The following is an 18,824-nucleotide window of genomic DNA, read 5'->3' on the forward strand; positions in this document are numbered from 1 at the left end:
GTAAAGTATATTATAATAAATGTGCATGTATTTAGAAAGAAGATAAATGCTGATATATGTATATTTCATGCCCATTGTGAAATTCTGCCCTGGGTCATGGTAACATCGGCCACTATTTCCATTAAAATTAATAGCTCGTGGCTGTGGTTACTGTCAGTATTGCCTTATTTTCCCATCACTAGTGATTGTGACATGAATAAAATTAACTTATGTCACCATGTGGATTATTATATCCTGAATTAAGGTTAGATTTCGAGAAGCATTATGAATTTAAGGAATTCATCTAGGCTTAGTTCTAAACCACTTTATAATAAAAATCTTTATTTTCCCACCATAGGAACTCTGTACCACTCTTTTAGGGCTAATTCACAGTTGCACTTGGATGATAGCAAACTGTTCAACCCAACATGCTGATTTTATCTTAAAATCCATGGTACTCTACATTGATTTCATCTGGACAGACTTCAGTTTCATTTCTTCTCAGGAAAACCTACTTGCATGGCTCTAAGAATATTAACTTCTAAGTCCTGGATAATAAACCGTGCCTATTTCCCCATCAGGTTTTTGTAGCATCGCGGTGCCTGTATAAAGAGTTCAAAACTGTACAGCCATCTGTAACAGCTCTAGTTCTTTACAAGTTCAGTGCTCTGATAAAAATTCTAAACGCTGCAGCCCTAAACAGACACTTGATGACTCTATTACCAAATGCACTGTATATAAGAGATCATGAGGTTCCTAAAGCTTAAAATGCAGTGTGAGAATAGTATTATTTTGGTATGACATACACTTTCTTGTGATAATTCGGGCGACTATTACATGAGCATGTTTTTCTTTATTTACCAAGACTAAAGAATAAGTATAATTTTTACTTTCCCTTCATCAAAATAAGAATGCATTATACTGTTCAAATGACTTCAAAAAATATCTATGCATCGGAGGGAAAAGCTTACAATGAGAGTAAATTATTGTTGCTTTTTTGTTTATGACTCTATTCAATGTAAGTTTGATTACTTGAAAGGACTGGTATCCAACATATTGCCATATGAAACAATATCATGAAAAATACATGTCTCTTAATGCAAGAGTTGAATTGACAGTTTGTCATAGATAAAATCTGCAGAATCAACAAAGATGCAAAATAACTAAGTCAAAACATGAATTATCTAACATAACACTCTGTATTTTTATCATTCACTATTCTAATTTCATGTACGTAATCTAACACTGTAAATTTCTTGGTCCCAGTTTTATTACACTCACTTTCCTGGACAAAATTCAAATCCGTCCTTTCTAACTCCCATACACAAAAAAGCTGCATTATGTTTTATCCATTTCTAAAAATTATTAGGTCATTCATTACATACAAGGATAATGTAACATGTTACAAAATGTTTTAACTCATAGCCATTTGAACATACTTTGCTTCGCAATGTTGTCTTTGTTCCTCTTATTACTGTCTTTTCTTTGTGGAAGGATGAAGTGGGGAGTGACTTGACTCACTTCTCAGAATAATAAAATCAAGATTATGCAAAGGCATTCTATATTTTCAATACAAGAGATTTTTGTCCGCTTCAATTGTGTCCAAAGTTGTGTCTCTCATCTGGACTTCACATTCCAATGCCTGCTTCGTATCTCCTGAGGTGCTTACTCTACAACTCTATCTAAATGACACATTGTCACATCACACCCCATATTAGTAAGAGAAAATAATCGTCATCTACACCAGCCTGTATCTCGTTTCCAGATTATCAAATTCAAACACAGCCATTTGGCTTTTGCCTTTTCTTAGTACCGCAATTTGACTTACCCCTTATATTTCAAATGCACCTTCTTACTCTATTCCTTATGTGACACCAAAGGATGAACCCTCATTACCTCTTTTCTGAATGAATTACATCTTTTATTTCTTTATTCTCACCTATATGAATACCTTTTATATAATGTGTATATTTTTAGAATTTACTATATTGGTTTCAGAATTAAAAAAAAACAGGAGGGGCCAGATTTTAACTTTAATAAAGATTATTTGTGAATCTCTCCAATTCCATACTGAGAAACAATCATATTTATTTATTTTCTGTTTGAAAAAATTTTGCAAAATATGTTAATAATATGGCTTCTCAGAAGATCTAGACTTACATATCTTGACTTAAATAAATCTTTACCAATCAGCCAGTTGGAATGTACTCTGCCAGTTGCCCGTACTCTGAAAGCAATTTATTTACATTTTAGAAGTACTGGGTTAAACTGAAAACTTTATTAAATAAGAATTCTAGACCTTTTACATCTTTTAGGGAAAAAATATCAAGATTTCTAAATTTTTAGATTTTACCTATTAAATCAATTTTAGACTTGGATGCATGCTTCCAATATTGTGTGAGTTCTTACAACCAACAAAGCTAGAAATGAGTTCTACTAGAAAAATTGGAAAGTATGACTACCTACATATTTTATAGAGTATATTGGCTTTTAAATATTGAGACATGCATATACATGATATAGTTTTCTTTGGATTTGTTAAAATTGTTTCTGTTTCATATAATAAAATCTAATGCACAAGCATTTCATACCTTTATATAAATAAAATTCAACCTAAAATTCCTGCCACTCTGAACAACATCTTGATATCTACAGCTATATTAAAAACAATTAACTAAATATGTATTTTATTTGAATTATTTGTTTCTGTATATCCCACTAGATTATAAGTGAATTAGAAAGGATATGTCTTTTGCTTTATTATTATTATTATTATTATTGGCCCTGTGCTTAAGTGTATAAGCATTTGTTAAAGTGAATTGGTTGCTACAGATAGATTCTACAAGAGTTACGGACAATAGTTTGCCCAAGTTCATTCCATGAAATATTATTACTTTTAATTCAATAAAAAGGCTATATGCCATATACTTTTAAGAAATGCTAGTTCAATAAGTCAAACATGCTTAACTTTTAATGCAGAACTTTAAAGCAGTATCTTGGTGTCTTTAAAATACTAAACATGGACTTTGAAAATTCAGGAGGATATGTATTAAAAACAAAGAGCTATTTTAAAAATTTTGTCCTCTCAAACTGTTCCTAAGATGATTCTCAGAGTAGTATATTGATAGCAGTCTGGAAGCCATATTGGAAGAATGTGTTCATCCATATTTTTTCCATTCTATACTGCAGTGAAGATTTTATAACAGTTGCAGTGTATCAGGAAGAGAGAAAATGTAAGAAAATTATTTGAGTGAAAGAGATGAGAAGGGCAATTCTGAGACTTCATTATAGTTTGAATTCACGATTTTGAAACATCCAGAACTTTTTATTGTGGGATATCTTTATATTTTGTATTTATTAGCTAAACCATATGAAAGTATAGACCTTCAGATAGTGGTATACAAAAGGAGATGAGAAAGGCTAAGTAGAGAAGAAATTCAAACTGAAATTAAGTTCAAAAAAGAGAGAAAAAGTCTAGTGTTTTATATTTATATTTGTCACATTGCTAACTCATTTTATTCAGAAATCATAAATCCTGCCAATACAGAAAAACAAGATTTATTACTTTCAAGTCTCTCATAAATCTAGAGTAGCATTAGTCACCTAATACTGCTAAAATTATACACATATTTTTTCATGTTAAAGCACTGCAAGTGTTAAAATATAAAAGTCTGCAGATTTGTAATGCATCATAAAATTTCACCTTTTTGTTGACTATACATTTTTGCCATTAAGAAAATCACTGGAAAGGTTTTTGCATGTTTTGTGTTTTATAAAATAACATGCAAAGGAACCACTAAACTATGAGAATTCACAGCCCTTCTATGTGCATTGTTGGGTTTAAGTAAATGTCTATGTTCTAATTTTCTCACAAAGAAAAGAATCATACATAAAAAACTGTTCAAACCAAGGCAACCAAGAACTGCATTTGAGATCCAAGTAGGCAATTACCCACCAAACTAAATATTTACACATTAGTTTAGAAAATCAGTTATTATATGGCATACCAGAAACAGAAAACAAAAATGTAGTTATACTGAAAAACTTAAGTATATAAACATTCTAGAAAATTCACCACATCTTTTTCTGTGTTGATTTATAACCACTCAAGCATTAATTTCATAACATTTTCACTGTGTAGATAAATGTTATCAGTGTTTTTGGAATTAGTCAGTTGAGACTCTTGTGGTGAATGTGAAATTATGAGATGAGGAAATGTAGAAACTAAGCTAAATACTATTCCCAGCTCTTGATCAAAATGAGATTTGTTCCATTGTTTAACATGACAGCTCATATTCTTCAGTGAATTTACATGTTTTCTGGATGGATGATTGGGTGGTGTTGATGCCCCATCCTGTGCCCTTGATTTGGGCTTGACAAAATTGTCTTGTGGGGAGCCTGTGAAGAGGTTTCTGTCTAGTTTGAAACCAAACCAGTCAAAGCATTAGGGCTACCTGCCTTCATTTGTTATATTAGTGGGTGTAAAAAGGAGCAATAAGTCACTGGTTGAATTTGACCTGTATTTTAAAATCTCATTACAAGACTACAATAAAATATCTATGAATAATGAAACAATATGGAGAAAAAGCTAATTCCAGTCCCGTTTGACTCCACTGCTAGTAACCCTTGGAAAGTAAGTGCAAATATGTTACAAACCTCAATGGGGTCTCATCCAGCAAAGATATGAAGAATTACAAGAAATGTATTCCAAAGGATAAACAGTAAACATATGACTTTATTCCATTAACATATTTTTCTTTTATCTATTACATTTACTTCACTATTTTCTGTAATTGAGACTTTGACACATTAACCAGGCTGGGTCCTGAACTCTTAGGGAAATACAATCCTATTAGCTATTACATTATATAATTAATCAACCCTTTAAATTAAAGCATCTTCTGCAATTTCTTTAAATGTTCTTCCTTCAAATCATTTAAGAAGAATAATTAGAATCTACATAATAAAAACTTTGAGCATTTTTATCCTTTGCAGTATTTATACCACTTAAGTGCCTAACACAATGGGGTTAATCTGAATGGCATAAACGTAAAAGAAGATGTAGGAAGATGACCCTCGAAATATTATCTCAAAAGTAAGTCTGAATTCAAAGCAGTTAGGAGAAGTCATTGCATTCATTCAAAAGAACTTTGGGAGCTTTTTCCTTTGTTTGTGACTGAACTGTTCTTTTCAAATTTGTTTATGCTGTGTTACAATTGTTTTCAATTCAGAGGTTTTAAAAAATCTTTCTTACTATTATCAGAGAACATAAATTGGCCCACATCTTATTCAGGCTTCTACAGTGCTTTTAAGAATCTGTAACTTTGCATGTATATATGTATTTGGAGTTCCTTTAGAGAACAAATATGGTACTACTGGGCTTATGGTCCCACTTGGGTTGGCTGGCACTCATTACTATCTATTGGGTTTAGAAGAGGAATGTGCTTTCCATTCTTGTATCTTACATCAAATCCTTTCTCATTAGTGAAATTTCTCTCCAAGCCACTATCTGTTGACTATGAATAAGGCCCAGGTTGTGAAATTTTATATAACTTTGCTGGAGAAATTTGGTAAGGACGGTCAAAAGACAATGATACTTTGGAACAAGAGAGGCCTAAAACTATATTAACCAGGATAAACCACTAAGAAAATAAAGACATAAAATTATTAATATAATATTATTTTACCATAGAAATCAAATAATTAGTTCTTAATTCTGTGAAGATGACTTCATAAGCCTTATGAACTAAATGTAAATGTAAAACCAGGGTATGAAATCAAAGTTAAACATAGCACACCTGAATATGTATGGAAATAATTTATGGTCTAAAATCTCCTCATCCAGTACTCTTTCTCCCAGGGAGAAATAAATAAAGAATGAGAGTCAGATCCAATAATTTGTAGCCATCATTCATCGTTTTATAGGTGTAATTAGTAAGCTTAAGTGGAACTATGTTTGGAGATTTACTATCTCTGGAGTGTGATTATATATGAATTAGAAGAGTCTGCAGTTACTCCACACTATACGAAAATACAAATTATATTAAGAGAATTTGCCAAATATAATGAAAAAATTAAGACACTCTAACACTTCCATCTTAAATTTGAGCCAACAGTAACTAGTTTATTTTTTATTCTGAAAGATATAAATAATTATATACAATATGTAGCTGCAAATAAAACTCCTTATGCTATATTGTTTTAATTGATGTAACTATTGAAATTCACACTGTGTCATGAATTTTTTAAATGCTCTAGAAAATCTCGTGAATATTTATTTCATTTTCCAGCTCAATCATGCCTCAAAGAATAGCTATGTATCACATACAGAAAAAAAAATCATTGACCTAGGAGAATGCAAGATACATTTAATTTTTACCAAAAATAAATATAATTTCAACTACTATTACATTAAATTTGTGCATAATTGTAAAAATAGCAAAGTCTTTTCAACACTTGGCCTCTACTAGTTACTGTTCTAACTTCTTTACGTGTATTAATTCATTTAATCTTCATAACAATTCCACGAATAAAATGGTATTATCATTATCTTTGTTCTACAGATTAGGAACCCAAAACATCAAACAGTGTAATTTACACACTTAGTATTATACAGTTAACACCAGCATGGGAATTTGAACCCAGGAATTCTAGATCTAGAATCTATCTATCTATCTACACACACACACACACACACACACACACACACACACACACACACACATATAAACCATGAATACATATGAGTGTGTGCGTGTGCATGTGTTTGTGTGTCTATACTCAGTGAACAAAGTACATGTCTTTGCCATTTTTACAGAATAAAAATATCAGTGTTAGAACAGGACTTACCACTTAAAGTGAGTTACCAAGGTCACAACATTAATGAATGGTGGTATTGATATTAGACTATGACTCTCAGTTCAGCACTGCTCTCTTAGCACTAAATAGTATTAACGTTGATTTTAATCATTTTAAAATCAGTTATTTAAATACATTATTGATATTAGTAAAATAAAATCTGTATTGGCATTTATTGTGTAACTGATTTATTAATTATCCCTGTAAACTAGTGAATTTATTTTAGAGAAAACTAAACTTTGTTTTATTTTAGAGAAAACTTCTTGAGAAAAACGCAAGCTGAGAGTGGCTGCAAGGCCACCTTTGCCTAATGAAAATGCCTTTTTACTAAAGATGAATCCTACAGGAAACTCAAAGTCAATTTAATTGATTTTATCACATTACTAAACTTTACATAGAAAGACTATATATTTGCATTTTGAATCTTAATCCTCATAAATTTATGCCACCCTCATTATCTACTTTACCATTTAGTCACTCATAGCCACTTCATAAATTATCATGACATAAAAAGATTGCTGTCATGCAGGAAGCAAGGCATACGGAGACAAAGGAACTCAACGATTCTGGGTTCACAGTTTGAGTCCAAGTGACTTACAGCTATGTGCCTCAGTTTTCTCAAATATAAAATGGGTTTACTGTGAAGATCAATAAAAATAATGCCAGGAAAAAGATGTGTAAACCTTAAATTGCTTTGGAAGTATTATATGATGATGTTTTTTGGTAACATCCTGAAACACTGTTGTGTCAAAAACAGTCCCATTAAGAGATCACCAACATCCTTTCCCTTATGTCTTTTAACTTCCAGACTCTCTCCTCCCATTCCTCCTCAGTTCCCTTGAATGTATACTATTTGGCACTTGATGAGATTTTGGATTTCATCCCTTCCAAGGCACGTCTCTTGGTTTTCATTATGATCTCTTAGTTTGTGAGAGAAGAAACTCCTGCTGCAATTCTTCAGCAAGCAGATTTAGAATAAAGTTAGAACTGTGTAGCCTCTGCCAGGAAACACTGTCAGTCAATCTAGCAGTTGTTAATAATAACAAATGGATTTTTACAGACTAATTTCTTTTAACCAGCTAAAATATTTTCAACCAATGAACCATTTCCCAAACAATTAAACATTCTGATTTTTATCATATGGATGAGAAAAATACCCATATCCTCCAATTATTCAGTATTTCAGCCATAAAAATAACACTGTCATTAAAAAAATGAGCTGGTCTTTATAAATCTTATTTTTAAAACTAAATCGCTGTATGTATTTGCCATATGATTTGCCATATTTGAGAAAGTGAAATTGAACTTTCTTTAAAGTGTTGCTGCTGTTAAAATGATACTGAATGCTAAATAATGTGTTTGTTTTTCAGCTGTTGTAAGACTAAAGAGATTTTTTGAACACTTCAATTATAAAAACATTTAAAACATACAAACTTGTGCAATTTTTATTTTAATGAAGATGAGAAGTTCATTAAAGAAGATAAATATTTCATTAGATCTTAAATAAAACAAAGAGATTTTTTGGCTTCTCTCAGCACAAAATTCCTTTGAAAGATTAATTAATACATGCAAATTATGCAAATTAGACCCATGCAAATATTTTATGAAGACAATTAAGGGAACCATTAATTACTGCTTTTTTTGCTTCAGTGAGATTCATTCATTTAATTTTAATTTCACTTTAACTGTTTTGATGTATAATCTTGCAGCTAAGAACTTTATCTTTCCTGGCGGGTCACTTAAACTTATAAATTTCATCAAGTGAGCACACAGAAATCTGTAAAGATATTCTCAAGACTATGTTTAGTATCAAGAGAAATTTCTGACACAATGCACTCCCAGAAACAGGGAAACTGGAAGGGAATGTGAGCTCATTCTTGGACAAGGTTCAACTACTGGAAAAGCAATTAATTTGCTTTGGCTGTGCTAATATAGGGGAATTAGAAAGTGTGACACAAGACAAATAGAAATAATTAGTTCTCCAAAATGATGTTCTCATTAATATGGTTCGAACAGTAGAAATAAAAAAAACATTATTGTGGCATGTCTGCATTCTGTCCCTAACCATGGGTGGTGGAATAATGCACTATAAGCATTTTTATATTTATAGTCTAAATGATTATGTTTTATTTTTTTCTAAAGAAGAATTTATATCAGAGTTTATATGCCTAGAATGTCTAAATATACACATGCTTTCAAAATTAATGACACACTTTCCATAACCATGCATTTGTATACCAATTTTTTATTTTGCTCATACAAATCTGTATTGTAACAAACAGACTTAAAATGGGGGTTCTTTTTCTGTTACTTAAATATTTTCAGATTACTCTTATGACTCTTGAAGTATAACATTTCTCAGAAAAAAATTAATTATATTTATGCTCCATCTTAAAGAAGCCACTGTGTTTCTTAAAGTTTCTCTAAGATGGCCAGGTTATCCTTACCACGGAGGATGAATACAAAAAGAGGAAGCAGGCTTTGTGAATATGAACTATTAGAGTTAGTTGTTATCTATATTACTAAATGGAAACCTTCTTCAGCTTTCGTAGTCATTATATACATTTATTGTGATGCTGTTTGATGAACGAGTTAATTGGATAACTTACGCCAACTGAACCATCATTTTTTTCACTTGATAATAAAGGTTAAAAAAACTCAAAGCAAAAACTTATAAATACATTTTTCACAAATGTGAAGATAACATTATACTGTCTAAAAGTCTTAAAAATTAATGTATTGGCCATAGTGAAAAAGCAACTTCCTAGTTATTTGGAATACATAGTAGTAAAAAGTATCATCAGTACAAATATATATATGAAATTTAAATGCAGTTGATTTTTCTACCTCTTGTCTGATACTCCCCTCAGCCCTGCAGCTAATTTTTGTTACTATAGTACCATAAAAAGATGTTAGTGGACAAATATTATCATTGATATATGTTGAGCTTTATAATATTCTTTAAAAACAGACATTAAAATTACATTTTCTTTCTTACAAAGGTAATCTTATTTCATTCTTCCTTAAATTTCTGAATTCCCCAAGTTTATTTTGCATGTTTATACTGACCGCAGAGATGTGTCACAACTTTTAAATTAAGATCACCTGTGAATTTCACTGATACACTATTTAACCACTCTTCCATGCTACTAATTATGATGTTGAATCAAAATGGATCTAGCATTGATCTTTAGGGTCCCCTGCTAATATCTTTCCCAATTTCCATATATCAACTATTTTTGACTATTGGTCTTCCAGACATTATTTAAGCCCAACCACAAACATGTTCATGAGCAAGCCAACTTAATTTATGTTTTCAACTTTATTTATGCTAACAAGACATTTATATTTTCTGTTAACAATGCTCTGTTTCAATACTTAATGGCATTTAGTTGCACGATGTCTACTTCCCCTCTCTAAACTTCCACTTTCAATCCATCATCCTTGCTATTCCCAGATTAATTTATCTCCCGAACTCGCATAGTGCCAAGCCCCTATTACATTATTTTTACTAGAAAAAAATGATGCCAGGCCGGGCATGGTGTCTCACACCTGTAACCTTACCAATTCGGGAGGCTGAGTCAAGTGGATCGCTTGAGCTCAGGAGTTCGAGATCAGCCTGAGCAACATGGCAAAACCCCGTGTCTACAAAAAAATACAAAAATTAGCTGGGCGTTGTGGCACACAACACCTCTGGTCCCAGATATTCAGGATGCTGAGGTGGGAGGATTGCTGGAGCCTGGAAAGTTGAGGCTGCAGTGAGCTGTGATTGCACCACTGCACTCCAGCCTGGGTGACAGAGCAACACCCTGTCTCAAAAAAAAAAAAAAAAAAAAAAGACGACAACTATATTACAAACTAAGCTCAATCATTATGCCTAAATTTTCTCTGCCTGATTGAAATGACATGACATCACAAAACTTCATGAAATGTCCCAACACAGACATATGATAACAATGCTTTCTTTTTCATAAGAACCAGTTTAGAAAACTAGCTCTATGGAAATAATATATTTAAATAATTTTACAAAGTAAATAATTATAATGAGTTACATTTTATTACTATTTTGAGCAGCTTCACATTTAACAATGCCCACTATGTCTATATCATGTATGATTTAATTTACATGAGAAGCAATTCCCCGCAAAAACGTGCCAGAGGTCTTCAGCATTTGGAGTTTAAGCATATCCACTTACGTTAAAAAAAATTTGTTTTTATCAGGCCGGGCGCGGTGGCTCAAGCCTGTAATCCCAGCACTTTGGGAGGCCGAGGCGGGCGGATCACAAGGTCAGGAGATCGAGACCACAGTGAAACCCCGTCTCTACTAAAAATACAAAAAAAAAAATTAGCCGGGCGCGGTGGCGGGCGCCTGTAGTCCCAGCTACTCAGGAGGCTGAGGCAGGAGAATGGCGGGAACCCGGGAGGCGGAGCTTGCAGTGAGCCGAGATCGCGCCACTGCACTCCAGCCTGGGCAACAGCGTGAGACTCCGTCTCAAAAAAAAATAAAATAAAATAAAATTTGTTTTTAAAATATATTTTTAAAAGAATAAAATATGCTGAAATGAAAAAATATTTAAAATTTTATAAAGTGTTAAAAAATATATGGGTATCTCTAAAACTTTCTGTTTAATATTAATAACTGATTGTCTAATTAAATGAGTAGTTAACAATGACCTATAATAACTATAGAACAATAGTCTGTTTATTGGTTACTGTCTACAATCAATATCACCTTTTGTTTAATTTAATCAGTGCTGTCTTAAATTGATTAGCTATATAGAAACGCTGCCAAACACAGGAAACCAGTGCCAAGGGACTAGAAGCAAATTTATTGTTTTGTTTTGTTCATAGTAACATAATTCTAATATTTATATTTTAAGATCGAGAAAAATGGTTTCAGGTAATACACATGGCGATTACTTAATTCTAAATGACTAAACAATAGTCAATATGCAGTGCAGGCAGTCCTGAAAACAGTTTTAGTCCTGACTTGTGTGTTTGCTGTATTTCTAAGAAACCTTTCCTTCTCCCCCACATTCCCCTTTTTAATCTAAATAAAGACACTTTTAAATATGGAAAACTTGGTTAGGTAACTTTAAAAAGTTCTTGGACATCTCCACAAACACTTTACTATGGGACTAATTCAACATTGTATTATAAATACAGGTCGATTTCCCGCAAAGGGAAAAGTAAATTAAATATTAAAAGTAAAAATAGCTTCAGTGTTTAACAATTGCCAGGACTTGTAGTAAATATGTTGTAATAATAAAAATTAATATTAACATTTAAAACTTAACTGTGTACAAACTATTGCCCAGCATGTCCTAAGTGCTTTGCATGGATTATTTTATTTAATCTTGACAATGACAATTTGAGGTGAAGCTATTGCTAATGGGGCGGGGGAAACAATGGGGCAGAGATTTCAGTCTAGACCTGATTTCTCGCATTTCTTATCTATTAGCTCTATTAGCTTCCATAGAGGTGCCTAAGGAACCCCCAACTCTCACACTGATCTTAAAAGTCATATTAGAAATTGAAATCTGCATTAACAATTATATGACAATCAAACTGGAACAATACTTTCATAAAGATGTTAAAAGTGGTAAGTATAAGATACAATTTAGTGTTGTTAAAGTATGAAAGTCCTGAGCTGCCATTTAGCAACTTATATTCCAATGCATACTTCAAAAGAAAAAAAGGGGCTAGCCAAATGTCATATATTAAATCAAAATTGGATCTGTCGCTGACGTAAATTTATAATAAATTCATTACATGCTAAGTTGTAGATAATTTTTTCTCTAAATATGATTACTGTCTTAATTTTTTCACTGTCACTTTATTTTCATTGCTTAGAGCGGAGTTTCCCCCAGTGTGTCTGGAAGTGTCTATAAACACAATGGCACAATGACTGTTAAAAAAGTAAAAAGCAGGAAAGGAAACATTTTTCCAATTGTATACCATTCATTGGCAGTACACTGTTTTGGACTTTTTAAGTCATTAAGAGGCAAGAAGCTAACTATCCAAAATGAGTGATGTGGTTGTGAGTGATTATCTTATAAGAGGGACATGTAAGCCTGGGTGAAAAGGCATGGTGGAAGCAACAGGTACTTTGAAGTTATAAATATCGATTCAAATGCCAGAAATCCAGAAACCCTATTAACTAGTAGTGTGATTGTGAGAAAGTTAATTAGTCATTCTGATCTTAGGTGATCTCACCTTTAAATTAGAATACACAGGAAAGGCTCAATAAATTTCAGTTCCCAATCCACCTAACTATTTTAATGAGTAAATACTTCCACTTACTATTAATATACCTGTCTAAATGAAAGAAAATGTATTACTAGGAAATTCATTGAGTGACAGTATATTTGATTTTTTTTTTAAGTGAAAGCTTGATCAAAGACGTAAATTCCCATCATAAGAATGACATGAGGCCGGGCGCGGTGGCTCAAGCCTGTAATCCCAGCACTTTGGGAGGCCGAGACGGGCGGATCACGAGGTCAGGAGATCGAGACCATCCTGGCTAACACAGTGAAACCCCGTCTCTACTAAAAATACAAAAACTTAGCCGGGCGAGGTGGCAGGCGCCTGTAGTCCCAGCTACTCGGGAGGCTGAGGCAGGAGAATGGCGTGAACCCGGGAGGCGGAGCTTGCAGTGAGCTGAGATCCGGCCACTGCACTCCAGCCTGGGTGACAGAGCGAGACTCCGTCTCAAAAAAAAAAAAAAAAAAAAAAAAAAAAAAAAAAAAAAAAAAAAAGAATGACATGAAGTATGATTCTTTGGAGCTATGTTAACAAAACAAATAATGACAACAATAATAATATATTGTAAAAGAGCAAGAAGGGAATAATTTCACAATCCTAACCTAAAAGCAACCAGCAAGAACAAGATGTGGAAAGCAACTGGACTTACAGTCTCAGTTCCAATAAACTCAGTGTGACTTTTAACAAGTCATCCACCCTCACTAAGTCCCCTCTTTTGCACAATAAGGAGATTTAATTTATCTTAAAGTTCTTTCCCAATGTTAAAGCAGTAACATAAAAGTGTGCTTGGCCATATCATCAATGTTGCATAAATATTTGTTTAAAAAATTAATAATTTTAAATTCAGCATGTATCTTCAAATATCTAGCAAACAGAAAGAAGATATTTTTACATTAGAAAAAAGATTTTTAATGTGAAGGCAGGTCTTTTATGTCTTTTTGTTGGAAGAATATTTGGCTTTCTATGATCTAAGATCAGTCAAAAAAGAATAAAAAGCCAAACAGTTTTGATTATGGTCATTGGATGTAAATAAAAGAGTTGTACTTTCAAGTGAAATCAGGATTTTGCAAGCACAACTTGCAGATATTCTAAGATGTCAGAGGAACTATGGTCCACATCCCCATTGGTTTTAACAATTATTTTTCTTGGTTTGAAAAAACACATTTTTACTTAAAAAGTGAAAGCAAAAAACTACAAGTTTGAAAATGAATTTTTTGTTATTGTGGTAAGTTAAATATCAATTTAAAATGCAATATTGGATCTAAGTATGTACAGAATCCAAATCTTAGGTCAAATGTGAAAAGAAGAAAATAAAGTTAAAAATGCAAACAAAGAAGAATAAACACATCCTGTTAATTCAGCTCTTGGATGTAAACATTAATTCTGGGCTACTCTTCTTTTCTTTTTTTCTTTTTTCTTTTTTATTTTGTGACAGAGTCTCGCACTGTTGCCTGGGCTGGAGTGCAGTGGTGCGACCTCGGTTCACTGCAACCTCCACCTCAAAGGTTCAAGTGATTCTCCTGCCTCAGCCTCCCGAGTAGCTGGGATTACAGATGCTTGCCACCGTGACCAGCTAATTTCTTGTATTTTTAGTGGAGATGGGGTTTCACAATGTAGGCCAGGCTTGTCTCAAACTCCTGACCTTGTGATCCACCCACCTGGGCCTCCCAAAGTGTTGGGATTACAGGTGTGAGCCACCGCTCCTGGTCTAGTTCTCGGTTTACTAGGTCATCCTTTTTTCCCTCTCATCAGTCTCTTCAACCAAAGTCTGAGAAATGTCAGAACATGAAGGATCTTCATATCCACAAGATCTAACATAGATCCTAATTCATCAATGGCTGATTCATTCCTTCAGGGAATCACAGCAGACACCACTATGTGCCAAACTCTCTCTCAGACAATAGGAACTTGGCAGTGAACAAAACACACATGGTTTATGCTCTGCCCCAGCTACCATGGAGAGAAGGCATTGAACAAGGAACTGCATGTACAGCATGTTCCTATGGAGAAATGGAAGGTGTAGTAAGAACCTCTAAGAGGCAGAACTAGTCCCAGGGGGCAGGGAGTTGCCACAGCGAGAGAGTGAGGGGTCTGGGAAGTGTTCCTTGAGGTAGTATGTCCAAGCTGGGACTTAAGGGGTGGTTAAGTAAAGGCAAGGAAGAAGAAAAAATGTCTGCAGTAGGTTGGGAAAAAAGTGAAACAATAAGAAAAACTTCCAGTATGATGGGAGCACAGAGATTGAAGGGAAAGAGTCGTGACTGGGCATAGAGGATGAGGGAGTGAGGGAGGGAAATGTCATGCTCCACTCTGCCCTCATTACATATTAACGACAGTACTGGATTAGATGGATGAAGGTGCCATAGGGAAGGAACATTGGAGAAAGGCAGGCTTGGGGAGAGAGAAGGATACACAGAGTTTTGTGCACTGAACTTTTAGGTCTCTGTGAGTCGACCAAATAAAATGTTGGATATTATTATCTGGAGCTCTTAAGAGATGTCTGAGTGGATTGGAAAAATGTCTATACATTTTCTAAATAGGTAAGTTAAAGAAACTATGGGGCCAGGTGTGGTGGCTCATGCTTGTAATCCCAGCATTTTGGGAGGCCATGCCGTGCAGATCACAAGGTCAGGAGTTCGAGACCAGCCTGGCCAACATAGTGAAACACCGTCTCTACTAAAAATAAAAAATAAAAAAATACAAAAAATACAAAAACTAGCCAGGCATGGTGGTGTGCGCCCATAGTCCCAGCTACTCAGGAGTCTGAGGCAGGAGAATCGCTTGAACCCAGGAGGTGGAGGTTATGGTGAACTGAGATCATGCCACTGACTCCAGCCTGGGCAACAGAGTGAGACTCTGTCTTAAAAAAAAAAAAAAAGAAAGAAAAGAAAAGAAAAGAAAAAGAAAAAAGAAACTATGTAAGTAGTTGCTGTTGCCTAAGGAGAAAGAATAAACATAAGATGACGACGTAGCTGAAGAAAGCCATCATGTTATAGATTTGGCTACATAAAATGTGCACATATGTGCATATATATGTGTAGGAGGCAAAGGGGTTTTGAGGGATATTTACTGACTAGCCCAAAAAAGTGCTCGAGGATTGATTTTATGAACTCTGTCTACTTTATATATTCAAAAGATCTTAGAAAACTTCTTGAGTAGGGTAAATTTTTCAAAGTCCAACACAAATCATGCCATGTAAATCTGTATGATACAAGGCATAAGAGAGTTAATTGCCATATATTTCAGTTGCTGGAAGAAGATTTTTTTTTTAAAATTTTTGAATATCTGGTCTGTACTTATAGCATTTTTACAATTCATGAGTTCTTAGTTATTTGAAAATCAGCAATGAAGAATTTATCTTGCGTACAATGAGCTGATTTACCTCACTAAGAAAATGCAAGTAAATTATTTAGGGCTTCTTTCTTCAGAAATACTTTCTACACTACTTTCTCGATTCCTCTTGTCCACCTCTGGGGTTTTACAGAAATGGTGATACAAAATGCCAATGAGGCAATGTTTAGTCTACCCAGATGTGCATATTTAGGGGTAATTACTTAGCACTCAAGCAGTAAGTATGTAAGTGCCTGACTTCTAGGTGACTAACTGTTGGGCCAAGAGTGGCATTTATTTATTGCCAGAAATGTTAAAAATACATGAAAAGCTAAAAAACCTGTGGGCTTATTTTGTCTTTCCCAATAAATTGAGTTCACTTTGGAATAGAAAATAATTTCAGTTATGATTGGCTTGGGAGCAAGAAATAATAAAAGAATGTCATAACACCTGGGCTTGGGGACAGTTGGAGAGAGAAAGTGATGAGTGCGAGAGGCTGTGTGTGTGTCATCCTTGAATTGTGAAGCAGCAGGTGCTCATGGCTCCCAAAATGCATGACACAGACAGTTTCACAAATTAGTAATGAGTTCTGGTTCTTTCTTTCTTGCCTTTCCCTTTCTTGTCCTTCGCCAGCATTTAACTAAATACAGTATTGTTTCTTTGATTTCTTTCGTTCGCAGTTAATTGTATTCTGTTTGTTAGCTTCCAAATGCATGAATTTTGTCTGAGGGTAGAAAAAAAAGTTCAAAGGACTAATTAAGCTTATTGAATAGGGTGTTAGAATAGCAAATATGATCTCTGTGCTCTGTTACGTTGAGTCTTGAAATAGTTTGACTGCTGGTAAAATATCTTTTAGCAACTAACAGCTAGAAACAGATTCATCAACAGTGTGTTTCTTATTACAATTTGGGAAAAGTCATATTATCTGATAAATCTCATGCATAGTTAGTATGTTTTATTAAAAAACAACTGTACATTTGGACCAGTACAACAATGGACAGGCCGAATGAATGAATAAAGTGAGTGAGGATTTTCTATTACAATTAAAGGCAAAAATAATTCCATCAAATGTGTATATGGTTTTAAATTACTATGTATAATTGCTGTACAAGTGTCTTCTTTCCCTAATCATTAAGTTGTTGGTATGTAGGTTCATTGTATTCCTCCATTGGTAAGATTCTGGCTACCAAAAGGAAGGCAATTTATTATTAAAACTTCTCTTCAGAATAAGTCAGTCACAACAATGGAAACTGAAAGTTGTCAACATTTCAACCTCATACAGACTTTACCTATATTAAAATGTATGTTTAAACATATGTAAATTTGACAAATTCAAACAAAAATAACTATAGCCTTATTAACAACCAACATGTTTTTATGGGTGGCATACATATCATATCAACCACACTAAAATGTTTAATCACTTCTTAATATTAACAATGAATCTCTCATTTATATGCAGGACTATATTGTCTATAATTTTTTCTAGCTTGAGTTCAGACCACCTAGAGGATTCTGTGTATACCAGATGATTTGTATGTCACACTTATCTATGGGCTCATGTGCTTTCTGAGACCACTTTGACATTATCTAATGCATGAATAGGCCCTGCTTGTACACATTGGTGCTGACATTTGCATTTGTCTTATTGGTGCTATTGTCTCTGATAAAGAGGACTGGTTTTTCATTAACAATAATTTTTAACATGTGTTTGTAAGTTTTATAAGATGCAAGAGGATTCTTTTAATTTTCATAACCATATACATACAAACATATACACACATATAATTGTGCTGAAATCCATAATATTCTAAAAATTCACATATTTTTCTATATCTACAATAGCATTAATCTTGTACATCCAAGATGTCTCATAATAACATATGATTCAAACCTTAGGATTTACAAATTAATTAGCATGACCTCAGGTAAAATAAATACAGGCAAAAAAATCCATTCTTTCCTCAAAAATGTTTTTTCAAGTTTGTGATTGTTACTTCTTGCACATATGATAGTTTACAAAAGTATATTTCCTTTATACGAAGCCAAGAATGATATATTTGGAGCTGATTAAGTAACACAATTAATGTCATACAATATCCTAAAAATGATTGAGTTTAAAATGCAGAATAAAAGCAATTGGGAGGATTATGGCAGTTAATCATTTTAGGCATCCCTTTGAAGAATCACCTTCATTTTAAATAGAAAACAAATGCTCTTGTTACTGTTTAGTATTCATGTTGTTAGGCTGAATTTGTCGTCTAGAATAGATGTTTGACTATAAATGCTACCTTCTGGTTTTATTCTTTTCTGATAGTATGGCCATGACAATATACATATTTAGCTCTTCTGAGCATTTAATACAACTCCCTTTGGTATTCTCTATATGATTTTAC

General features: G+C 33.5%; 1 protein-coding gene across 2 annotated transcripts in view; it reads right to left on the reverse strand.

The window, feature by feature from the left end:
• DACH1 (dachshund family transcription factor 1) overlaps nucleotides 1–18,824 on the reverse strand; it is a 435,030-nt gene that overhangs the window by 20,602 nt on the left and 395,604 nt on the right. The gene's annotated exons all lie outside the window — the stretch shown is intronic.

The sequence above is a fragment of the Macaca fascicularis genome, chromosome 17 (assembly GCF_037993035.2).
Source record: "Macaca fascicularis isolate 582-1 chromosome 17, T2T-MFA8v1.1".
Taxonomy (NCBI): Eukaryota; Metazoa; Chordata; class Mammalia; order Primates; family Cercopithecidae; genus Macaca; species Macaca fascicularis.